The 27,043-nt window shown below is 34.3% G+C and overlaps 1 protein-coding gene across 2 annotated transcripts in view; it reads left to right on the forward strand.

Moving 5' to 3' along the window:
* Nucleotides 1-8,368, forward strand: part of PRR16 (proline rich 16) — a 388,847-nt gene extending 380,479 nt beyond the window's left edge. Inside the window, exon 4 of one of the 2 annotated variants that reach the window (XR_008548073.2) lies at nucleotides 2,862-8,368. The gene's annotated coding sequence lies outside the window, so the exon portion shown is untranslated. The remainder of the gene's footprint in view (nucleotides 1-2,861) is intronic. The other variant, XR_010156987.1, reaches the window with a different exon arrangement.
* The last annotated feature ends 18,675 nt before the right edge of the window (nucleotides 8,369-27,043 follow it).

Consider the following 27,043-nt stretch of genomic DNA (forward strand, 5'->3'; position numbering starts at 1 on the left):
TTTGCTTGCTGTCTTTGGCATTTTTAAATCATACTGCCCTTACTGCATAGAAATGTTCTCAGTCACTTAATATGTTACTTACATAAATTAATTAACTTGACATTTAATGCTTCAAGACTAAAAATTATCTAGCATCATTCACATTTTGCATATTGCATTTGGGCCTCAAAACATTTACAAGAATGAGAAAATGACCCTTGAAGTGCTTGAAAACTTTGACCTATTCCATCCAAAAAGTGAGTAAATCTTATATGGTTTTAAGCAAAGTCATTTCAAACAGAATAGAGCAATTAACCCGTTGATATGAAGAATGAGTCAGAAGGCATTTCCATAGAGAATGCTTCAATTCATTTTTGATTGTACAAGATCTTTTTGTTGATCATTTATTTTTTATTATTTCAATGTGGAGTAGACTTATTTAACTTGTATAACAGTGATGGTATATTATGTCTCTATATTTGAAGTAAACATGCAAAAAAGAATGTGGAGGTTTAAAAATTTGTGTATTTTATAACCAATAATAATGGAAGTTCATAAAATTATTTCATAGGCAAAATTATACATGAAAAGCAATTTGAGGCTTTGTTTAGTGGGTCTGAGGTAATGGATCAAATGTGGTATCTCATACCATCCAGTGAGAAGCCTGGATATATGTAACAAATCTTCAAAATTCAGTGATATTTAAATACATTCCTTTAATATCCAATCTTAGAATCTAATCAGGAGATATGGACTTCTACTGGTAAGATGATTTTGTTTTCTACTTTTAACGTATGGCCACTGAGGGCTGAGAGGCAAATATCCGCTTCCATAAGATACCTAAAAATTTGGTGGAACAAGAAACGCCTGTAATAATGTTTGCTCTTATCTTGAATGGATGGTAATTGAATAAAACGCTCTCTTAATTTAGTAAGAAGGAATGGGTTAGTTTGCTCACTTCAATTTACCATTAAGAAAGCATCTGCAACTGTACTCATAGTTAATTGCTTTCAGCCGGTGTCTTCGCCATGTCTTTACTGAAAATATGGAGCATAAGTTACTTCCTCCTCCTCCATTGTACTTTCCACACTTCTTCCAGGCACCCTCCTCATCAAAATTTTTCAACATTTTCCAGTACCATTAGCATAAATATCTACTTTTACATAGTATAAAAGGACACCCTGTCCTCTGTCAAGCTCTTCAGAAACTTATATTTTCTCTTTATAATTTTATGCTATACAACATTAAAGGTCTTACTCTCTCTCTTGCTTCTATGCCTTTGATCATGTTTCTCCCTCTGCTTGAAATACCCTTATTTCATAACTAGTAACATTTTACTATTTTTGAAAATTCCAACCTATCCCTTAAATTTCAATTCAAATGCCACCTTTTGTAGGCTCACTACCGCCGTGTTCATTCTAACATTTTATATTTACATATATTGTGGCACCAATTTTTTACTATGAATGTTTGCTTTTTTAGCTTTCAGATACTAATCTCCTTGGAGAGCAAGAAATAAGTTTTTTGTATCCATGGACTCTAGAGTAGACCACAGTAGGTGATGCATCAATATTTTTAAACAAATAATAGATTGAAGTTTTAATAAGCTGTAGCAGCTTATCAAAGGCTGCTGAAGACTCCCATATTACATAACCGTTAAAAATATAATTGGCACATTTAATTATCTTTGTTTCAAATCCATGAATTATGTACCCACACATTTGTGGAAAGTCGGCTTTGTGTGTTTTTCATACTATTTAAGATTTTTATTTAATAGTAAAACAAAAATATTATTGTGGGACTATTGCTTGTTCATTAATAACAGCTTGAGTGCTGGTTTCCTTAACATACATAGAGACTTATATTTCTAGATGATACAAAAATGGCACCAATAGAGGCAAGCAATGCTGCTGGGATTATATAAAGTTAGGCCAGTTCCAAACAGGCTTTTCCACTTTCCTGTACAAATAAGTTGGGGTATGCCTAACCCCAAATGAAAGGGTTAAAACAGGGGGTTCTCAGATGGACTTTAAGATTTAAAAAATACACTTAAAGGCATTCCTCTGTCTCTGACTTTTCTGATAACTTATAAATCAATTAATCATTATACTAGATTTATAGTAATAACATTCTGAACCTATTATTGTGAGTGTAAGCATCAATATTCTTTATTACATCTTAACTTAAATAGAAGACCACAGACACACTCCACATTAAGTGGTGCTAAACATGTCTCATGTTGGGTTGTCAGGGTGATAATTGTGGCATTTCTTTTTGTTTTCCAAAAAGAATCAAATTAGAGATATGGATATAATTTATTTTAATGTACTTATTTCAAAGTATTGCAGATATTCCTAAAGTGAAGGAAGATTAATTATATGGCTAATTCTCTGCTATATCAAGGAAAAATATCCCTTTTTTAATCTGGTAATAAGTTTAAACTGTATAGATTGCAATAAAAATTACATCATTCTTACATTATACAGTGTTGTGAAAATGCACTTTGTGGTTATTATTTCAAATGAAAGATCTACCTCAATGGAAAAGCATTTCTTAACTATTTTGAGAACTTATTATACTTAATGACAAATTTATCTGACGTTCTAAACACTGTTAGGAATAAGGGAAGATCTTTTAATTTAGGTATAATCATACTACTGTACTTAAATTTTGATAACTGTTATAAAATAATATATACAATTTAAATGGAATCTTTATTTAAACTGTGTTTAGACATTTAAAATAAAATGCTTGACAATGTAAATAATCTAAGATTATTATTAGCAAATGATTGCTTCATTTTTAATAATCTTTGTGTGTTTTTGTTAAACCATACTGTTTAAACTGATCATATTTGTATTTTGTTTTCCTTCTTCTGACAGCTACTTCAGGTTGGAAGGAATACCTTTACTTGGGGGCATGTCAATTCGTTTTTCTCACTTCAGATTCATCTTTATGACTTCCTGAGGACAGATCTATTTCTAAAGTAACCAGAAGCCTGACCATCTCAAAGCAGCAAATCCCTCAACCTTGGAGCACAAATGATCGCTGATAGAGTCTGCATAAAATCATCTTCCTCTATCTGACAGCCATGAGCAGAGCCTTGGGGGTAAAGAAAAGCCACAGCCTTAAATCTCTTCACTCAGAAATTACCATGAACATAAAATAAATAAATGGAAAGGACTAAACAAGAAGCCAACAAAACATAAACCCCAAACCAACTCATCTTGTTTCACTATGGAAATAAACTGTTCCCAGATGTGATACCAACAAAATTAATATTAAGCAATTAAACCAGTATATTATAAACTGATTTATCATTTGGGAAGGTTAAAGTATAGAGAGATGAGGTACCTGTAGCCAGAATTACACATCATTTCAAAATATGCAGACAAAAAGAAAACTGAATGAACAGAGAAACATTGCAGCAATGCACAGTCTTAGGACGAATGTTGCTGTTTGCAGACAGAGAATGTTTGCCATCTTGTGTATAGCCTCAAAGCCATACTGAGATAATAGCATTGTTGTCAATTGCTTGAAAAATTTTCACATTCAGTCCTTCACGCTATATTGGTTGGAAGAGGAGGGAAGTCAGTTCTTACTGATTACTTCTCAGTGAACTTCTAATATTTGCACTGTCACTTCCATTCAGGGTAATGATGTGTGCTGTTATTTGCACAGATGGTCCCATGAGTTTTGAGACCACAGCAAGCAGTTTCTTGCAGGAATCCAAAATGGAAAAATGTAAGAATTCTCAAGACATTGATTTTTCTTCTTTCAAAAAAAAATCAGTTATCTAATAAAAAATGGATTTGATTTTAAAACAAATTTAAAAACATCTACAGAATAACAATGAAAAAGCATCAGTGTGGTCAAATGAATCCAAAAGGGATCCAAAGTTTTTAATGAAGATCATTTGATATCATTAACAACCAAGAAGTCAAATACAGTGAAATGCACACTAAGCATTTGTGTTGAACATCTATTTGTTCTCTTAATTAAAAAGTCATTTGTAATTTGTATTTGGCATATAACAGTTTTTATAGCCAAACAGCATTTTCAGTTTATTTTTCTAAATAAATCTGTTGTTTGTATTGTTTGTAGTTGCTTATTTGATTTGGTTTTCATTACCAAGAAAACAAGTTTCTTTTGGTTCATTGGCAAGCTTTTGTCATATTAATTCAGAACTAATGGAAGATTGATATTTCAAGTATTTTTGTAGTATAAAATTGTGCTTTCTGTTTTCTGAGCTCTGAAAAACATGGTATATTTTTCACTATGACTTTCTTGTGAAGGGCTATTTTAATATTATAGTTATAACTATTGAGAATTAATTTTAATACAAGGGAACATTGCTAGAAAACAGAAAGCTCAGGTATTGCATCAGTAAGGATTTTTTCTAAGTTTTGTTTCTGGAATTATGTTCAGAACGTAATAATTAGATTTTAAAAAAAGGTCACTAATCCTACCTAAAGTGTTCTCATTATTGTTATCCAGAAGTCTGCTAAGAACTTCTATCATCTATCTATCTATCCATTTATCTATCTATCCATCTATCATCTATCTATCTATCTATCTATCTATCTATCTATCTATCTATCTATCATCTATCATCTACCTATGAGTAGGTAATCATACTGGAGCAAAAATGGAACTCAATCAAAAAGAGCTGTTTGTAGTGTACAATTCAAACAAATTGCTTATAACAATTAAAAGAATAGGTCATTAGGCTTATTCCCAAACTATGATATAAAATCAAACTCCCAACATGTTGTTCTGTACACTTAAATTGGTTTACACTCTGCAATATCTCCTGGTACTTAGAATACCTTGCAATGTAATGAAGAAAATTAGTTTATTTTGCATGATTTGAACCTCTGAAAACTAATATATTGTACATTAAAATAATCAAGCAAGGAATCAAATTGCCAGTTCCTGTGAGATGATGGGCATTGAAGTATAGATGCCTGAACTCATCCATGAAGCAATCCATGCTGATTGCTTGAATCTGTAAATTATTTGAACTTATAAATAGGAAAGCCAACTTTCCCAAAAATATTTGACAATAAAATTAATCAAGCATATGTGATAAAAAATATAGTTCTTTATTTTGTGCATATACTCAGTGATAAGCAGCACTTTACCAGCTGTACTCTCTCGCGAATGTCTAAAAGACTGCAAATATGTGAAATGATCAGGCCTGCTCTTCAGCAGGATAACTCCAGTAGTAGTTTACAAAGTGAGTTAGAGACTGGAGGTGGCCAGACTAGAAAAAGTGTCTAAAATTTTCTTTGAATTTAGTTTGTTTTTTCTCTTAAGTTTTGATTATATTTACTTTCTTAGTTATTTCACTTGTCCATCACTGTTTCTTCTTTCATCTTCAACTTTTAAACCTGCTATTCTCACAAGTCAATATTACTTTTACAAAATCTATTAAACAATTGCCAGTTCCCACTGAGAAGTACTACTTAACAGGTTTCATTTTTATCTCGAAATGCCAATGTAGATAATCTTCACTTCCTAACATTTTCTTTTAGAGTGCTGGTGTCTTACACATAACATGCAAGTCTCTCCTTGCTGGCCCCTATTCACATAATTATTATGTTTACTTAGGTAAGATAATCTTGCTTATTTACTGAGTGCTCACTATGGGACATGAATTATGCAGGTCATTAGGAACAAAAGGGTGAGAAAAAATACATAGACTCTATTTTAATAGAGTCTAAAATCTAGTTGGAGAGAACTACATTAAACATTTAATTACACGTTAACAAAAAAATTACAATATGCTAAATTCTATAAAGAAAAGTATGTGGGCTGGGTGTGGTGGCTCACGCCTGTTAATCCAGAACTTCGAGAGGCCGAGGCCAGGGTGATCACTTGAGCTTAGGAGTTCGAGACCAATCTGGACAACACGGTGAAATCCTGTCTCTACAAAAAATAAAAAATTAGGTGGCTACGGTGGTGAGTGCCTGTAGTTCCAGCTACTTGGTTAGCTGAGGTGGGAGGATGGCTTGAGCCCAGGAGAAGGAGTTTGCAGCGAACCAAGATTGTGCCACTGCACTCCAGCCCAGATGACAGAGCAAGACTTTCAGAAGTTGTGTATCTAAACATACCTAAACATATAAAAGACACAGTGACAATATGGTATAACCTTGTGGGACCACCATTGTATAATATACGTGGTTCCTTGTTAATGGAATGTGGTTATGTGCTGAATGTATCCAGTACAACAAATGTAGGTATGTTTAACTCCTGAAAAGATTAAGACCCTGCCTCAGAAAAAAATAAAATAAAAAGAAAAAAAAAAGGTATATGGTTTGGAGATATCACATGTCCAGTGGCTCTAACCCAGTGGGTAGAGAAAGCTTTGAACTGAGATCTGAAGGGTGACTAGTGGATAAAAAGGGAAAAATCATGTGCAAAGCACTGCCAAGAGGAAGAAGAAGGTAAGACATCAGAAGACCTGAAAAAATCTAGAGTTGTGCAAAGAGAAAAAAGAGAGTAGTGCAGAGAAGACTGGTTAGATGGAAATCAGATCTTACCTATCTACATCCTAGGTAAAGAAACAAAAAATATGAAGAGTAAAAACAATATAAAGAATAAAACAGAACGAAGAGTAAAACAATAAGAAGGGTAAAAACAGTTAAGTATGCAGAAATGACAGAACTATAGTCATGTATTGCTTAAAAACAGGGATACTTTCTGAAAAATGAGGAGTTAGGTGATTTCATTATTGTTCTAACATCATATAATGTACTTACATGAACCTAGATGCTATAGCCTATTTTGCTTGCAGGGCACAAACCTGTACAACAAATTACTGTATTGAATACTGTAAGCAGTGGTAACACAATGATAATTGTGAATCTAAACATACCTAAACATAGAAAAGATACATTGAAAATGTGGTATTACCTTGTGGGACCACCATTGTATAATATACGTGGTTCCTTGTTTATAGAATGTGGTTATGTGCTGAATGTATCCAGTACAACAAATGTAGGTATGTTTAACTCCTGAAAAGACTAAGATGACATTTTCCTCCCACCACCAAGTCCACTATAATCTCTCTCACTCATCAACAGGAAAGATTTACTTGCACTGCCAAAACAAAGAGATGCAGAAAGTTACATATTTGAAACAATAGGTTAAAATATATCTGACTGAGTATAAACTATAAGAAAAAGAGGCTCAAAATGAATACAATCATGACTCATATTATTGTGCTTTGCTTTGTTGTGCTTCAGACAGATGTTGTGGTTTTTACAAATTGAAGGTTTGTGGCCTATATGGGGCAAGTCTATCAGCATCATGTTCCAACAGCATGCATTTACTTTGTGTCTCTATGTCATGTTTTGGTAATTCTTACGCTATTTCAAGCATATGCATCATTATTATATTGATATTCATATTATTATATGTGTTATGGTAATATGTGATTTTTGATGTTACTGTTGTAATTGTTTTTGGGTGCCAAGGACGACGCCCATATAAGATGGCGAACTTAATCAATAAATGTGTGTGTTTTGACTGTTTCATCAAGCAGCCGTTCCCCTATTTCTCTTCTGTCCTTAGGCCTCCCTATTCCCTAAGACACAAGAATATTGAAATTAGGCCAATTAAAAACCCTACAATGTCCCCTAAGTGTTTAATGAAAGAAAGAGTTGCATGTTTCTCATTTTAAATCAAAGGCTAGAAATGGTTAAGTTTGGTGAGGAAGGCATATTGAGAGCTGAGATAGGCTGAAAGCTAGACTTCTTGTGCCAAATTGTTTGCCAAGTTGTGAATGCAAAGGAAATGTTCTTGAAGAAAATTAAAACTGCTCTAGTAAAAACACAAATGATAAAACAAAAAAGTGAAGCAGCCTTATTGCTGACATGGAGAAAGTTCGAGTGGTCTAGATAGAAGATCAAACCATCCACAACATTCCCTTAAGCCAAAATCTAATCCAGAGCAAGGCCCTCAACATAGAGACAATATCCTCCACCAGCAAAAAGATGACTCATGAAAGCTCAGATGATTGTTAGCACTTCTTATTAATAAAGTACTTTTAAATTCATATATATATTTTTTAGACATGCTATAGCACAATTAATGGACCATAGTATATTATAAAAATAACTTTTATATGTACTGACAAACAAAATAAAATTGTGTGACTGGCTTTGTTGAGATATTCACTTCATGCAATGGCCTGGAACCAGCAACATCTTTGAGGTATGTCTATACCAAAGAGAGCAAAATTCTAAATTAAAAAATTAAGAATGGCCTTGGAAGCATTTTCAAACTTTTATAGGATATAATACTCAATGGAGATAAAAAGTTTATTCAGTAGGCCTGTATTAATTCATAATGACTTCAGCAACTGCAGATAGACTTACAATAAACATATATAAAAAATGTGTTGAAACTAACTTGCGTTAAATTGTGTTTGCCTATGTTTGCCAGAAAACTTAAAATAATAAATAAGTGTCTGTTTATACCTGAAAAGGAAACTCTATGAAATCATCAGGAATCAGGCTTCTTTCAACTTTCTGCTCTGACATCCTTAAACTATAACGTTTTTCCTCATGATGCACAACAGTAGATGGAACTCCAGACATTGTATGCATGTTCCAGGCAGTAGGATGAGGAGACAGCTATTTCCTTCTTTTAAAGAAAACTTACTGAAAACTACTCATACAGTATTTTGGTATGTTTGGCATTGCTCAAATCTGAAGCACAAGGAGAATTAAGGAATTTAGTCTTTTGGCTGGCCATGTTGAATGAAGTTGGCATTCTGACACTAAAGAAGCTGCAGAAAATAAATGATGGTATACACAACCATCTAACTCTGCCGCAAGACTTCCAAAATGTGACACTAATTCATCATGCACTAGTTTGAATATTGAGGATTTCAGGCATTAAATTATATGCAAACATGAGAAAATAAAATTTTCAGCGTGTATTTTCAAGAGCAAATTGATAAAGTCGAGTCACAGCATATGCACATTTAATCTTCGAGGATTCTACTACACTAATGTTTATTCCTTTCTGTAAATATGTGCACAAGAGTGGTCAGTTGGTGAGACTCGTATCTCCTGTTGTGAACAGCTCATCACACTGCAGTTCTGGTTCATAAGGCACAATACACTTTATAGGTGACAAAAGGGATTGTAAGGGAAATTGTAACTATGGGCATTCACACTCCATCATGATAGTTTAATGTATTGGTAGATATATTTTATCAATAACTGATTTGTGCACATTTTAGTATGGTGTTTTTATCGCTTGTTTTTTGGAAAAAGGAACACTAAAGTAGTATATCATTGTATTTACTCAACAAGTACTTAACATTTCGGGGCACATTTTATGCTGGTTCTATGAAAGCATCCCTCATACTTTTTGGTTTGGGCATGTCTAAAGAAGTGATTGTTTATTGAGGATAGTCAAAGTATTCAGGTATTCCTGAGGCTTTGATTGAGGAAACAAAAACACTCAAAATTTAAAAGTAATTATGTAAAGGAGATCCATGGGTTCCACAGAAAATGCAGGTCTCCACAGTTATAAGCACTTGCCTAACCACAGTCATATACTTTCTTTAGTCTTTTGCCAGCTATGAATTTATAAAACAACTACATCAATCGAAATATTTGAGATTTAGAAGTGAAAAAATAGAACCCATTATGGCATGCAGTGTGATCCATCAGAGAGAAGGAAGTCCACAGAATTAAAGACACTGTGGTCTTTTTAATCATAAACTAAAGCTAATCCTTGGAAGACTAATTTAACCAATGCTTATAATCAAAATGAGTGTTCTAAGCCGTGGACACATATGTTGTGCAAGCACCAGTCAATTTCCCTGAGGATGCTCTACAGTGTATTTGGAAAAGTATCTAAATATTTCAATAGTGTTTATTCTTATATTATTTAATGTACAAATTAAATCTGCAATTTGCTAACGAATCTATTTCTGAATAATTTTCATGTTTCTATAATTGAATCCAAATGAAATATATAGTAAATTTTTAGTGAAACATGAAAGACTGCAAAAATGAATAATATTTAGTGCACTAACAACAGTTCCTTTGGAAAATTAGCAAGCAGGAAATATGCAGTACTTTAAAGGAAATATACTTTAACTTGAAATAACTAGAAATTGAGGGAAAAAAGCTTGACCATGATATGAGAAAGATACATAGTGTCTTACATTACTTTAAATTCAAGTTTTCACTTTACATAAGAAATATTTTAAATTCATCATTATTATAAAAATAAAAATAATACATATAAAACAAAAGTCCCCATATGCCACCATTTGCACGCTCTTCTCTAGAGGGAATCACTGTCATCTTTGATGTAAATATAAATGTCAACAGAACAATAGAATTGTGTGTATATGAATATGAGTACATATATGCTTTACATTCATAGAATCATAATTTATATAATGCTCTACCACTTAAATTTGTTCCACTGAAAAATGGATCTTGGGAGAGAGGGGTAGAGCAAGATAGCAGAATAGAAGTCTCCACCAATCGTAGCCCCAGAAAGGATACTATTTTAACAACTACAAATAAAAAGCACCACTGTAAGAACCAAAAATCAAGTGAGCACTTACAGTACCTGGTTTTAACTTGATATTGCTGAAAGAGGCACTGAAGTGGTAGGAGAAACAGTCTTGAATCACCAATGCCACCCATCCCCATCCCCCAGCAGCAGCCTTACCCTGCAGAGAGAGAATCTGTGCCATTGGGAGAGGGAGAGAAATGTAATTGTGAGACAGTGCATTGATCTCAGAAAGCAAAACGGGACTGAACTCAGCTGATGCCCACCCACAGAGGGAGTGATTAGAGCGGCCCTAGACAGAGGGGAATCACTTATCCCAGCGATTGAAACTTGACTTCCGGCAAGCCTTGCCACGTTGGGCTGGAGTGCTCTGGGGCCCTAAATAAACCTCAAAGTTCGTCTAGGTCACAAGAACTGCAACTCCTAGACAAGTCCCAGGAACGAACTGGGTTCAGAGCCAGTGTATGTGTGTGTGGTGGGGGGAGGTGGTGGCACATGACCTACTGAGACACCACCAGGGTGGCTGGGAGAGAGCTGTCACCATCCCTCTCCTAGCCCCAGGTAGCATGGCTTGTAGCTCCAAAAGAGATCCCTTCCTTCTGCTTGAGGAGAGGAGAGGGAAGAGTGAGGAGGACTCTGTCTTGCATCTTGGATACCAGCTCAGGCACAGCAGGGTAAGGCACTGATCATAGTTGTAAGGCCCCCTTTGCAGGATCTAGCTCACAGGTAACATTTCTAGACACACCCTTGGATAGAAGGGAACCCACTACCTTGAAGGAAAGGACTATTCTTGGCAGCATTCATCACCTGTTAACTAAAGAGCCCTTGGGCCTGAAATAACCAACAGCCCTACCAGGTAGTACATTGTGGGCCTTGGGTGATATTCTGAGACTTGATTTTTTCAGGTGAGTCTCAGCACATTCCCAGCAGTGGTGGCTATAAGGAGAACTCCTTCTGATTGAGAAAAATGAAGGAAAAAATAAAGTAGACTTTGTCTTGTACCAAAGGTACCAGCTCTGCCACAGGGGTATAGAACAAAATGAGAGCTCTTGGGGTTCCTGATTCCAGGACTTGGCTCTTAGATGGCATTTCTATAGCTTCCCTGGGACAGAGGAGAGCCCACTGCCCTGAAGGGTGAGTCCCAGGCCAGGCAGCATTCACCACAAGTGGACTAAAGAGCCCTCGTGCCTTAAGGGAACATTGGAAGTAGCCTGGCAGTACTCCGCATGGGTCTGTGGTGGCAGTGGCCATGGGGCAAGGCTCCTCTACTTTTGACAAGGGTAGGGAAGAGTGGGAATAACTGCATCCTGTACTTTGAGAACCAGCTCAGCTGCAGTGCCATAGAAGGTCAGGTAGACTTTTACGTTTTTTTACTCTAGTCGTTGGTTCCCAGACGGCACCTCTGGCCCCACCCTTGGCCAGGGGGAGGTAACTGTCCTGAAGGAAAGGTAACCGACCTTGCTAACTTTACCACCTGCTAATTGTAGAGCTCCAGGGCCTTGAGCTAACATAGGCAGTAGCCAGGGCATGGTTACAGGAGGCCGTGTGCTCAACGTCATTAAGCATCAGAGAAATGCAAACCAAAACTACAATGAGATTTCATCCCACTCCAGTTAAAATGGCTTATATCCAAAAGACAGGCAATAACAAATGCTGCTGAGGATGCGGAGAATAGAGACCTCTCATACTCTGATGGTGGGAATGTAAATTAGTACAACCACTATTGAGAATAGTTTGGAGATTCCTGAAAAACTTAAAATAGAGCTACCATATGAGCTAGCAATCCTACTCCTAGCTGTATACTCCAAAGAAAGGAAATCAGTATATCAAAGAGATATCTGCACTCCCATGTTTATTGCAGCACTATTCACAATAGCCAAGATTTGGAAGCAACCTAAGTGTCCATCAACAGATGAGTGGATAAAGAAAACGTGAAACTTAACATACAATGGAGTACATTCAGTCATTATAAAGGAATGAGATCCTGTCATTTGCAGCAATATGGATGGAGGTCACTTTGTTAAGTGAAATAAACCAGGCACAGAAAGACAAACATTACACGTTCTCATGCATCTCTGAGAGCTAAAAATTAAAATGAATGAACTCATGGAGTTAGAGAGTAGAATGATGGTTACCAGACACTGGGAAGGGTAGTCAGTGAAGGTAGCAGGGAAGTGGGGTTGGTTAATGGGTACAGAAATATAGTTGTAAAAATAAATGAGACCTAGTATTTGCTAGCACAACAGGGTGACTATAGTAAAAAAAAATCGTAATTGTTCACTTTAAAATAACTAAAAGAGTGTTATTGGATTGTTTGAAATACGAAGCATAAATGCTTGAGGTAATGAATACCCTATTTATCCTGATGTGATTATTATGCATTACATACCTGGTCAAAATATCTCATGTCCCCATAAATATATAAACATATACCCTACCATGTACCCACAAAATTAAAAGTTAAAAAAATTAAAAAGAATAAATCTTGGAGATCTTTTTGTCTATATATGAAAAGATATATATATATAATATATATATATTTTAAATTGTTACTTGTATCTCATGATAATGCTTTATCTATCTTAAATGAGAATGTAATCACTCATTTCTCAGTCATGGGGTATTTAGGTTATTTTCTGCTCTTACAGTCAACACTGTATGGGCCACTGGTGTAGCTGATTTTCTATGCACTTGTGTATATTCCAGTGTAGAAACTGAGAGCACCTCTTTCTTCAAGAATATCCATAGCCAGTGTTACAGCATTTATAAATGCTATAGATTTTTGAATTATATTCTTATTATTTGATAGTAATGATAGTGATGTATGAAAAGTCTTTCATTCATTTCAGGAAATTCTACTCAATTAACAAGAAATGAAATTAAAAAGGGAGAAAAACCTAAGTTTGAAAGGTAATAGGAACGTTCACTGGAGAAATGGCCTTTGGTGCAGTAATTATTATTTTCCAAAAGTACAGATGTAGACATTAGTTAAGGAAATACAAGGAAATAAGATAAATATATCTCAAAAAGCAAAACATCCTCCTTAGGAATATTTACAAAACACCAGAAAATACCATGTTTGTTAAATTTTATTTGCTGTGTGATGTCAATTAATGTTAAGGCTTCTGTTTAAAGATGCCATTAAATATTATCCCCCTCTGGAATGAAATCATACTTTTAAGAATAACAAACAAACAGTTGTTTAATTATGGCATAAAATAGGAGATGTGTTCTTATAATCATTGTGGCTTAGTCACAAAATTGCTTCTCTTAGAAATTCAACACTTTTAACAGGAGAATGTACATAGTAATTAATGTAGAACAAATAAAACTGTCCACTTATGTAGCCTAACAGTTATTTTAAAGAAAATAAAAAGTATCCATTTGAATTTCAAATGTCAGAATATTCTATTTGCACATTAAAAATATTAATATTCTACCAAATATTAACTAATGTATGTAGGTATTAAAGTTGTATTGTCATGAACAATTAGCAGATGGTTAAGAAGTTAAAATCATTTATTTTTCTGAGAGAAAAACACTCCCATCCCCCAAGGAAAAGGAAATAGTTCTAAACTACTCCTTCCATGTAGACCATTCGAGAGAATACTGAGAAGTGCTGAAGTGGAAATTGCCTTTGCCAGTGGATTTTATTGGCATGGTTTATTTTCTTCAGCATATGTGATATAAACTGGACACTGATGTTTTCCTAAATAAAATAATTCAATTTGCTAAGAAAATTAAAACAACTGAACCAAAACTAAAAGCAAAAGAGGGAAGAGATAAAAGTTTGCTTTCACTTGAGATTTGAGAAGCAGCCTCCCTTTTTTGTGAGAAGGCTCTTTTAGATATAGGTTTTTCAAAGCAGAAAAGATCTATCAACATTACCTGCTTCAAATACTGACAAAAATAACATGAACATTAAATTACCAAAGGAAGCCCCAAAGTAGTTCTCTTCAGCCTTTTCTAGAGGCAAATTATCTCAACCTACTGGCAGCTTTAACTTCTAAAAGAGTCTTCATGAAATACTACACTTTAAAGTCATCAACCCTTCTTCCAGGAAACTCATAATCCTTGAATTTAGGCTAGGTCCAATTTAAAATCTTGCTCTTCACTATTCTCCTTTACTCATTTAACAAATATTGAGCAGTTATGTTCCAAATTTTATCAGGTGAATAGGGATTGAATGAAGAACCAAATAGAGAGCTTGCCCTCATGGAACCTAGAATCTATTTTAGAGACAGACAAGGAATCTGGCAATTAAAATACAGACTGAGAAGACCTTTGGTACGGATGGTAGAGCTCACTCATACTCAAACCATTTCCTTGATGCCATTGAATTTAGATGCCAGAAAGCATATATATTTTCTTAGAGAGAAATTAAGATTGCTTTAAAGGAAGCCATTCCATTTCTAAATAAACTACTATATCTAAAGTCACCATTTGGAGTGGCACATCACCTAAAGAAGCATCTTCTGTCAATACTCCACAAACTGGGCATGGAAGGTAGAGTCCTTTCTGGATTGCCCATTGGGTGATATGTTCCTGACCTGTGGTATTCTGAAATGATTTATTTTATGATGCTCCCTTCCAAAAACGACTTGAGGAAGCCTATACCAAAGGTAATTCATGCAAAATAATTCATGGTCACAAACACTAACCTAGTAGCAAAAGAAAGGAGATAAAGCAAATGCTTTTACTGTAAGGGTTAATACATTTGCATTGCAAAGCATAAAATTTAACTTCCTAGAAATCAGGGCAAAACTGAAGAATATTAAGCTATATAATTAATTCACTAGAAAGAAGAAAACAAAGTGCCAAGAAATGCAATAAAAGCCAAGAGCTTAACAATGAAGTACTGTACATTTCAGTAAAAGAAGTTTTGTAAGTGAGCATGCTAATGCAGTCTGTTTGTTGTTTCTTATTTTTTCAAGACTAGAATTTAAAATAACTAGATAACTGGATGTAAAAGCCTTTCTTCTGTATAAGTCAATTTTTTGCTACTTTGGAGTTCCCAAATCCTCTAAATATCTGTTTTTTTTCCACATTGAGTAAACTCCCTCTTCCCCTGCTTGTCACAACTGTAGGATAAACCAGTTCCTTCTCAGCCTCTCTGCAGAATGTTCTTTTCTCCCTTCCCCAACTGCTCCACTTGCCTGTTGCCACTGATTGCTCGGTTCCTCAGGTCACCCCTTGGACTTGGTGTCCTTCTCCACACTGTTTCTCCTCAGACTGAACACCACCTGTATTCTCTTTCTCCAAAGCACAAATAGCACATGGCTTTTCTGGGTCTAGCAAATTTTACTGAAACAAGAGAAATACGGGAGGATGATAGCCTAGCTCAAGGGCCAGCACTCGTTTTAATGTGTTTAGATTAATAGTATTAATCTAAATTTTCACATTTTGCATTGCAGAATGTGAGGTTTTTTTTGTTCATATCCTACGCATTGTCGTCTCTCTTTCATATCCAAAGTACAGCCATCTTCTCAGCTGACCACATTTTTCAGACCATTCTGTCTTTAACTGCCTTCAAACCCCAATTATTGTCACTTTCTTAAATAAAGCACTTTATCATTAAAATCTTCTTTTGCAAAGCCAAGAAAACTCTTTGAGATAATTTCTTCAATAAACTCCCATATATATAATGCTTTCCACTAAAAGCTTGAAATTAAAAGAGTGCTTGTTAAAACAATGAAATTCTTAGGCAGGCACCTGGTAGGATAGAAAATAAACAGAAATATTTATTTTTTTCATCTGTCCAAAGAAATTCCTCAGAAGTTGTAGGAGAAGGATTGACGAATTCACTGTGGACGTTTCATTTTTTGTGTTTTGTTTTTCTCCAATTACATGGAGCACTGTCATAAATAGATTTTTATAAATGAACTTATGCCCTCTTGTGGTAAAATAATTAACCTAACCATTAAACTTACCATTAAACTTGTTCTTTTTGTTGTTTGTTCCTATATTTTATTTGAGAAAGAGAGAGACAGAAAAAAAAAAATGTAAAGGCCTGTCTTATTTTCTGTTCACATTAATGGCTTAAGTTATCATCTGTACTGGTAGTTACAAAACATAATAATCAAATATTTCTATAATTCTATCAACTTGGTAGGGCAGAAATCATTTGAGGGAATACAGTATGTTTAATTACTTTACAAATGTATTAATTATACAAGAAACAAATATGTTAGAAATCCAGGATTGATACTAACACTCTACAAATATTTAATCAGTGTCTACTAGGCCGAGGCATGATTTTAAGAACTGGGATAAAATAACGCAAGAAAAACAATAGAGCTTGTATTATAATGAAAATAGTTAGATGATCAGTAAACACAAATGTAATAGCAAATACAGAATATGTCCAATGCTAATAAGAAATATAAAGAAAAATACAGCAGTGTGTGGTGAATAGAAAATGATGAAGATTGGGAAAGTAAGCGTTATTAAAACAATATTTTATATAAAGCAGTATACAAGAATAGAATCCTAGGACACTCCATTATTTGGAAGTCAGAGAGATGAGGAAGAAACACCAAGGAGCTATGTGAACATTGGGCTAGTAAAATAGAAAAGAAAAACTAAGATAAATGAAAAATTATAAAAATGTATTTTAAGAGGTCAAATCCCAAATAACGTGAAAATGACTAACCTCATTTTAGCAAAAAGCATAGTAGTCAATCAAAGGGCAATCTATTTATATACTTTATATTGAACTATGTGTTAGGAGCAAATTAGCTTCTTATAGGCAAGGCTACAAGGGTTACACGTGGTGATCATGATGATGGCTCATATTCTATCTGGCTAGGTGTGCAATAGCGATGCTGGTCTAGAACTAGACATGGTGAGTAATCACATTTAAGTCTCCAGCTTCACCAACCATGAACAAATTCAATTCACGTGATATTTGTGAGCCACTCTATTATGAGTTATATTACACCTGCTTTGGAAGGGTGAAAGAACAGACATCCAGGCAGCTTGCATTACTGTTAAGTCTGAGGTCAAGACCGTATTGTTAATTTTTTTAAAAAAGCAACCAAAACTAATTTATTATAAGAGACAAAGTAGAAAGGGGCAACAAGGAGCATCCAATAATTGATGATTAGATGCAATGTTACTCAGGGACTGGTGTGTTCTGCAGGGCTGTTACTGTGGTGCTCATCTGGACAGGGAGAGGGCCTCATGATAATTGGTAGGTAACACAATAGGGGAGAGATGTCACGCTCAGAGCTTAGGGTCCCAAATGAAAGGTTGTATGATTGATTTATGTAAAAACTTGGGGATGTGAATAGAGTGGGCCATAAAGACTCTTTTATCAAGACGGCATTGATAATGGATAACCAATCACGCTTCTTTGTTGGAACAAATGTGAAGATCTCAACCATGTTCCTTTGGTACTCATTCTCACTCCAGATCCCTGATACCATGCTGCTTTTCCTGAGCCTGCCTTCCTATCCCAGTTCATCCCTCTTTTTCTGTGCAAAACTTCTAGTTGTCAGTCTGGGATGAGTAGTGCTCAGCTGGCTCAGGTGTAGTCAGGTCTTCCTTCAGCTTTCCCAGTAGCTTGGAAGTATCAAATAATATGCTCTTCTGCATGCATAGAACCTGTATCTAGGGTGTGAGTAGCTGAAAGCCTCAAGGTTTCCTGCGAAAGAGGAAAACACTTCAACATGCAAGTATCCATGGTTCCAGGATCTGTTCCAACTTTCTTAGCAATGTTTACTACTCAAGGGAGACAGCAAGGAAATAGATGTGTTTGATTTAACTTTACCATCACTACTGGCAAACAGCAAATAAGCTTTGAATTCTGAGTATCAAGAACACTATGTACATATAGAAAGTGCATCTGGTAATTATTATATCTTAGGAAGTGGAAGATAGTCCTGGATCATCAGCAGGATAATAGGTAATAGGAGTGGTTGATGAATTTTTCACCTTCCATTTAGTTTGTTTATTTATTTTTTACTCTTGAAGTCTTCATATGTTAAACTATTACTCTGGAGAACATTACAGGACTCGTTAGTTATAATGCCAAAAACATACAGAAATGGTTACAGGGTTAGATAAGAAGATTGATAACAAAAGAATTGGACATGATTTAACTTAGAGAAGAAACAAGTTAGGGGAAAATTGACAAATAATTTTCAAATGTGTGAATAATGCTTACAAAGAAAAGATTATTAAGCACTTAGTTTCCATGAAGACAAAGTAAAAATAAACTGGCATAATTAAGCCTTATTAAGTAGATTTTTTAAAAGTAAAGAAAAAATTCTCCTGGTCATGTGTACTGTATTAAACCTCGGTTTACTGATTTTTCTTCAGTCTGGCATTGATTGATTTTTAGTCTGGTTTCTCCCATCTAGAAACTGGGGAAGCACTTGTGGACATTTATGTTCCATTTCTGTTCAGAGTGATAAAATTAATAATAACTCATAGCAAGGAAAAATTAAATATGATAAAATAGAAGTATGTGCCTGTGTGCCCCTTCCCCCATATAGCCCCCAAATTTAATAGAATAAATTTTACATTTGCAAAATTGAGGATATATTTTATAATTACTGCTACAAACTCATATAAAATTTGTAGAAAATATTAATCCAAGACAATATTATGTTTAGTTTGATGACTGTTGGCTTGCCATCAATTTGAATTGCATAGAGTGAACAGTAAGGCACCTGCTAAGTGTAGGAAACATTGCACAATCAACCTATCATGAAAACTGCTGGAAGCCAAAGCATGTAATTTGAGCATCCATCTGGCTGCTGCTTAAAATAATGTTTGATCACACTTATCACCCTAGATTCCCAAATGCAGAGTCTTGGGACATGCAAATCAGAGCAGGCTCTTGTCTAATGGCTTTCCAAATAATTGACCTCTCTATTGCCTTGTTCCTTGAGGAGCTATTTACAGTTTTTTTTCTAGTGATACTTCCACTTCTGTGCTGCTTTCACAGCTGTATCTCTGATGACTGTTCTCTAGCCAAAGAGAAGGAACAGTCTTGGAAGCATTGTTGTTGTTAAAAATACTTCTTAAATCTCTCTTCCTGAGGTGGAACGTGTTTCTATGTTACCTAATAGCTGTAATTAACATAAAAAACAAATGTTTTTAATAGTTCAATAGTTAAAATTTGCAAAGAGGAAATAAGTGAATCCATTAAACATAACTTTCATCACCAAATATAAAAGATGATGATTCCAGGTATTCTGTTAAAGGTAGGAATTGAGATGGAACAACATAGTTTTCTCATTCCATTGCACTGGTTTGGAAGTCCTGTAGGTGAGCTTTTAACATATAAAAATTAAGTTCTACTAGGACAGACTATAAAGGAGCATTGTATTTTCATTTGTTGTCATTTACATAAATATATGGATTATAGAGCTGAATTCCTTGGGATAAAATCCTGGCTTAAAAACAATTCTGGATTTGTGATCTTGATAAGCTATTTAAACTTCCCTACCTCAGTTTCTTTATTTCTAAAATAAATAATTGTACCTATTTCTTAATGTTGTCTGGATTAATTGAATTAAAACATGTACACACTTAGTATACATTTACAGTACATAGCATAGTACTAGTACTAAACAAATATTAATATTAGCTAGAATGTGTAACTTTTTATTTTACAGAATATAAAAATCTTTAAGTTGGATTGAATTTGATGTAAAATTGCCCCTTTGTCAATAGGATTCAGGGGTAAACACACCCACTGGTCTAAGATCTCTTCAGGTTTTGAACGCCTAAAATTCCAGCCATAAATAGGTTTTCACAGAGTGAGTAAGACATAAGTTCCCAGATTTGCTTTCCTCAATCAACTGGGTCAAGATGGTGCACCAGATACTCATCACTCCCTATTCCCTACATTCACAACCTTGCTATCTCTATTTGTCTTAAATCCAAAACAAGTAATTTTATTAAACTTTCCCTTCGTCTTTATATAATTACCACCAAGAACCTTAGATTTCTCTATCATGGTCACCTCACTCTAATTACCCTTTCTCTCTCTTGTTCTATCCGTTTCTCAGAAAGGTTTAACATACTCTTTGGAATTCATAGTACATTGTCAATACCAAAAAAAAATGCATTCACAAACTCTTCTCTAAACTTCCCTTCACTTTCCAGTTCTTAAAAAAAAATCCAGAATTTTCCTGAAAGAATCAATTTCCCCTGAAGCGTCCAATCACTGGCTGCTTTTTCACCCCTAGTTGTATTTATCACTGAGCTTTAAGAGAGGGTTGGTGTCATCTATAATGTAGTTTGCTTTCAGGCCATTTCAGACCGTTCTTGTCTGATCCTCTGGAAACCTCCCCACCACCTAGACTTAAATCTTACGATAAAAGATTACAGTAACCTTTATCTTTCATTCTTTCTGTCATTTGCCTATGCCCTGGCTATTCCTTTTCATTTCTTGGATATAGCTCCTGGCTGTTTGTTGCTATCTTCAACACTTCCATTGTCTTAATTCTTGACAATGTAGATATACACATAGATGGATCTTCCAGTATCTTTCCCCCTTATTTCTTGAGTACCTCTCATCTTGACTTCAATCTTTCATCAACCATTTCCAACCATACTCTAGATCTTATTTTTACCCCAAACTCTACATTATTCATTATTTTCTGTATTTCACTTTGAATACCTCTTCTCTTTCTCCACCCTTTCCTTTAGTGCCTCATTTCCCATTCCAAAAGCCTGTCCCACCCTTCAATCAATTGCAGCCACAGCCACTTACATTCTTAACATTTTTCCTTCCTTACATAGCTTAAATTATTCACTTAGTTATTATAAACACTCCTTTTGATAAAACTTCAATTCCTTTATCCCTCCCTTCTAGGCTAGTTGTAGGCTAAACTAGAGTTATGGTTAAATCTAACTCTTCAGATACCCATATATACATATAGATATATATCCATAAAATTGGATAAGTCTGGAAAGAACAATAAACTCGCTCCTCCATTCCACTATAAAATCATGAACAAGAAGAGTTTGTGTCTTTAATGCTCTTTAGAAATCTTCCTTTATTTTTCTACTCAAATTATATATTCTCCTTTCTTTTCTAATCACTATTATGTCTCTTCACATCCTCATTCTTAACTGATGACTGAACATTTAAACTGAAGGAAGAAAGTTTCCACAAACTCCCACCCCCAGTTTTACCCATCTACAAGTATCTGCATTGGCTGACTCTGCCTTCCCATCTGTCACAAGATGATCCACCCAAGCTTATGTCTAAAACTAATTCATCTACTTACGCACTAGAGTACATTCTCACCTACTTAAGTATATCACTCCAGTGACTGTCCCCTCTCTATCCTGGATCATTATTTTGTTTTTATTATCTCCTGACTTATTCCCATCAGCAGCATAAAAACTTGGTTAAAAAAAAATCTGTGGTTATTTCTCATTCTCATCTTACTTGGGCTGTTATCATCTTTTGACACAATTGATCACATTTTCTCATCCTTGACACACTCTCTGCACTTAGATTCCAGGGCTATATATATATTTTTTATATTCAACATTACTAGTTACTACTTCTCAGCCTCTCTTTTAATTTTTGCAACTTTTTATTTCTATATATATTTAAAGTTATTGAAAAGTTGCAATAATATTGAGAATTCCCATATGTATGTTTCTCACTTGTTTACTTTTTGCCCCAGTTGCAGTCACTTGTTCTCATTCTCTTTCTACCCCTCAACCATTTGTTAGTTGTAGATATTATGTCTCTTTACCTCTAAAGATTTCTAATTGCATTTGTTAAACACTGATATTTTCTTACACAACAGCACAGTAATCAAGATCAGAAAATTTCACGTTGTTAAAACAATATTATCCTACTAAAAGCCCATGTACAAATTTTATCAAATATCTCAAAATGGCTAAATTCCATCTCCTGCTGCCAGTCCAGGATCCAGCCTAAGATCCCACATTGCACTTATGTGTCATATCTCTTCAGTTTAATCTGAAAATGACTCTCTTTTCTTACTTGATATTAACATTTTTAAAGAGTACAAAATAGTTATTTCGTAGAATGTCTCTTAATTTGGGTTATTCTGATTTGTTTTTGTGATGGATAGACCCGGGTTACGCATTTGTGTAAGATGTATCACAAAATTGATATAGACTTTTTAGTGAATATCAGGAGGCCCATGAGTTTGTTTTATACCTGTATTGTTCATATTAACTTTGATTACTTAAGGTGGAGACTACTATTCTTCTCCACTGTAATGTGGCTATTTTTCACTTGCAACTAATCAGTAGTCTGGAAGAGTTTAATATGTAGATATTCAACCATCAGTCAAACGTTTACTGACTAGTTTTAGCATCCATTGATGATTCCCTAATTCAGTGATTCCTTCTTTGTCATTTGACATTCTTCTGTAAGAAATTGTCCTACTTGCTTATTAATTTTTATTAGAATGGAATAATGGATTCTTAATTTACACTATGGGTTATAATGTAATATTATAATTATGTATTTTGGGTAATAGTCAAATTTATACAGATTTGGGAATTAGGAACCCCTTCAATTTGACTTTTTATGTATTACTGTAATTCTTCAAAAATATTATTACTTTCTGGCAAATATGTTATAGGCTTATTTTGCATTTTCCTTGCCCAAGATCTGGAATCAGTCTTCTCTAAGAAAGTCTAGCTCCTTTCAAATGAAAAATAGTATTTAGTAACCAAGCTTCTGAGTGCTAAATGTATTAATTTAGCACTGGTAATTTATTGCTTCTAGGCAGAGTGAAAATATATATATACACAAGATATTAAGGTATATATACGTATACACACTGTATTTATTTCTTTATTTGTATTTGTTTCTTTGTTTTACCTATATATTAAAAGCCATGAGTTAATACTGATGGTTCTCTTTCAAAATCAACAACACAACATACTCTTTGGACATTCCCTTTTCCATATTTGTAATTTATTTCCCCAACAGTGAAAAATATGGCTCCCACTATTCCCAAAATTTATATTCATTTGCTCAACTCTAGAATATAGACAGAATAGTTTCAAAATTGCCAACTGATAATATCAAGAAAAGCAAACCTAGTAACTAAAATTCAATATCTGCTTAAAGTTATTTTTTGGTAAATTTTAGATACATTAAAAATGCACCGATCTAAAGTGTGAAATTTAATGAGTTTGATAGATGTTTGTACAACTCTGTCAAGATATAAATTTCCATCACTATGGAAATTCTCATGTGTCCCTAACACTCAATGTCTACTCACTCTGGGGTGACTATTTGTTTCACATTAGTTTTGACTTTTCTATATCTTTACATAAATGGAATCATCAAGTGTATATTCTCATGTCCAACTTCTTTTCCTCAGCTTGTCTATGAGATTCAACTATATTGTCGTATATGTAAGAATTATATTCCTTTTTGCTGCTGAGCAATATTCTAAAATATAATTATATTACAATCAAATACATTTATTCATTTTTCTCTTGATGAATATTTCAGTTGTTTTTAGTTTTTGCTTCTGAGTATTGCTGTGTGTATTTTGTACAAGCCTTTGTGTGTTTTCATTTCTCTTGCACAAATACCTAGGATTAGAATTTCCAGGTAATGAACAAGGTATATGCTGAATTTTTTAAGCAGTTTTTCAAAATTCTTTTATTGTATACATTCCCATAGTACATTATGAGAGTTCTTGGTGTTTCCCATTCTGGTAAATACTTGGGTTGTTAGTGTTTTGTTTTCGTTTTTTTAAACGCAGCTCAACCATTATAGTGGGTGTGTCATGATATTTTCTCTGGTTTTAATTTAAATTTTCCTAATGACTAATGATGTTAAGCATGTTTCAATACGTTTATTTACTTTTATTTTTATTTCCTTGTGAAATGTCAAGTATTTGTTCATTTTATATTGAATTATTTGTGTCAGTTATACTGAGTTGTAGAATTATTTAATGTACTCTGGATACAAATTATTTGTTAGATAAATATTTGCTACATTTTCTCCCAGATGATAATTACTTATCCCTTTTAATTTTATTTCATTTTAGATTCAGGGGGTGCATGTACTTGTTTGTAACATAAGAATTACATGTGTAACGGTGGGGGTTGTGTTTCTAGTGTACCCATCACCCAGTCCTATCCATGTTGCTGCAAAGGACATGATTTGATTCTTTTTATGGTTGCATAGTATTCCATGGTGCATATATATATGTATATATACCACATTCTCTTTATTTAATCATGTGTTGATGGACACTTAGGTTGGTTCTAGGACTTTACTATTGTAAATAACACTATTAATAAACATAAGAGTGTAGATATCATTTTAATTTAATGATTTCCTTTCCTTTTGGTAGATACCCAGCAGTGGGATTGCAGGGTGGAATGGTAGTTCTATTTTTAGTTCCTTGAGAAATCTCCATATTGTTTCCTATAGATGTTGAATTAATTTACTTTCCAACTAACAGTGTATGAGCATTCCTTTTTCTCTGTATCTACATCAATATCTGTGGGGTTTTTTACTTTTTAAATAAAAGCCATTCTGCTGGTGAAATGTGATATCTCAGTGTGGTTTTAATTTGCTTTTCTTTGGTGATTAGTGATGTTGAGAGTTTTTTCATCTTTGTTGGTTGCTTGTATTTCTTTTTTTTGAGAAATATCTGTTTATGTCCTTTCCCCAATTTTTAATGGAATTGTTTTTTCTTGTTGTTTGAGTTCCTTACAGATTCTGGATATTAATCCTTTGCCAGAGGCATAATTTGCAAATGTTTTCTCCCATTTTGTAGGCTGTCTGTTTATTCTGTTGATTATGTATTTTGCTGTGCAGAAGCATTTTAGTTAAATTAACTTCTGATTGTGTATTTTTGTTTTTATTCCACTTGCTGGTGAAGTCTTCCTCATAAATTGTTTGACTACACTGATATCCAGAGGAGTTTTTCCTAGGTTCTCCTCTTGTAATTTTATAGTTTCTAGTCTTACATATGGATATTTAATCCATCAGTTAGTTTTTGTTTATGGTGAGAGATAGAGGTCCAGTTTCATTCTTTGGCATATGGCTAGCCAGTTTTCCTAGCACAATTTATTGAATAGAGTATCCTTTCTTCATTGTTTATTTAAGTCAAGTTTATTAAAGATGAGTTGGTTATAAGTATGTAGTTTTATTTCTGGGTGCTCTTTTCTCTTCTATTGCTCTATGTGTCTATTTTTGTCAGTAGCATGCTGCTTTAGTTACTATAGCTTTGTACTGTAATTTGAAGAAAGGAAATGAAATATGATGCTTCCAGATTTGTTATTTTCACTTAGGAGTGGTTTGGCTATTGGAATTGCTTTTGTTTGTTTGTTTGTTTGAGATGGAGTCTGGCTCTGTCACCAAGGCTGTAGTGCAGTGGGGCACAATATTGGCTCTCTGCAACCTCTTGCTTCCCAGGTTCAAGAGATTCTCCTGCCTCAGCCTCCCGAGTAGCTGAGATCACAGGTGCCTGCCACCATGCCTGGCTCATTTTTGCATTATTAGTAGAGATGGGTTTTTACTATGTTGGCCGGGCTGGTCTCGAACTCCTGACCTCAGTTGATCCGTGTGTCTCAGCCTCCCAAAGTGCTTGGATTACAGGTATGAGCCATTGAGCCCGGCTTGGTCTTTTGTTTTGTTTTGTTTTGTTTTGTTTTTGGTTGAACTTTAGGATTGTTTTTACTAATTCTGTGAAAAATGACATTGGAAATGTGATAGTAATTGTGTCCAATCTGTCAATTGCTTTGGGTAATAAGGTCATTTTAACAATATTCATTTTACCAATCCATGAGAATGGAATGTTTTTCCATTTGCTCGTGTCATCTATGGCTTCATTCAGCAGTGTTTGTAGTTGTTGTAGATATCTTTCACTTTCTTGGTTAAATGTATTCCTCGGTGTTTTATTTTTTTGAGTGGCTGTTGTAAATGGGATTGGTCTCTGAATTTGGTTCTCAGCTTCAATGTTACTGATGTACAGAAATGTTACTGATTTTTGTATGTTGATTTGGTATCCTGAGACTTTACTGAAGGGGCTTATCAAGTCTAAGTGTCTAAATATATGATCATGTCTTCAGTGAACAGAGTCAATTTAACTTCCTCTTTTCCAATTAGGATGCACTTTATTTCCCTCCCTCACCTGATTAGGACTTCCAGGACTATGTTGAATAAGAATTGTGAGAGTGGACATCCTTGTCTTATTCCAGTTCTTAGGGGGAATGTTTTCAAAATTTCCCCATTTGCTATGCTGTTTCCTGTGGGCTTATCATATATGGCTCTTATTTTGTTGAGGTATTTCTGTCTATGTTTAGTTCATTGGGGGTTTTATCACGAATTGTTGAATTTTTTCAAATGTTTTCCTGCATCTATTGAGATGATCATATGACTTTTGTTTTTAGTTCTGTTTATGTGATAGATGATGTTTATTGATTTGTATATGTTGAACCATCCTTGCATCTCTGGAATAAAGCCCATTTGATTGTGATGAATTATCTTTTTGATGCATTGTTGGATCCGTTCCCCAGCATACTGTTG

Source organism: Pan troglodytes, chromosome 4 (genome assembly GCF_028858775.2).
Source record: "Pan troglodytes isolate AG18354 chromosome 4, NHGRI_mPanTro3-v2.0_pri, whole genome shotgun sequence".
Lineage (NCBI taxonomy): Eukaryota > Metazoa > Chordata > Mammalia > Primates > Hominidae > Pan > Pan troglodytes.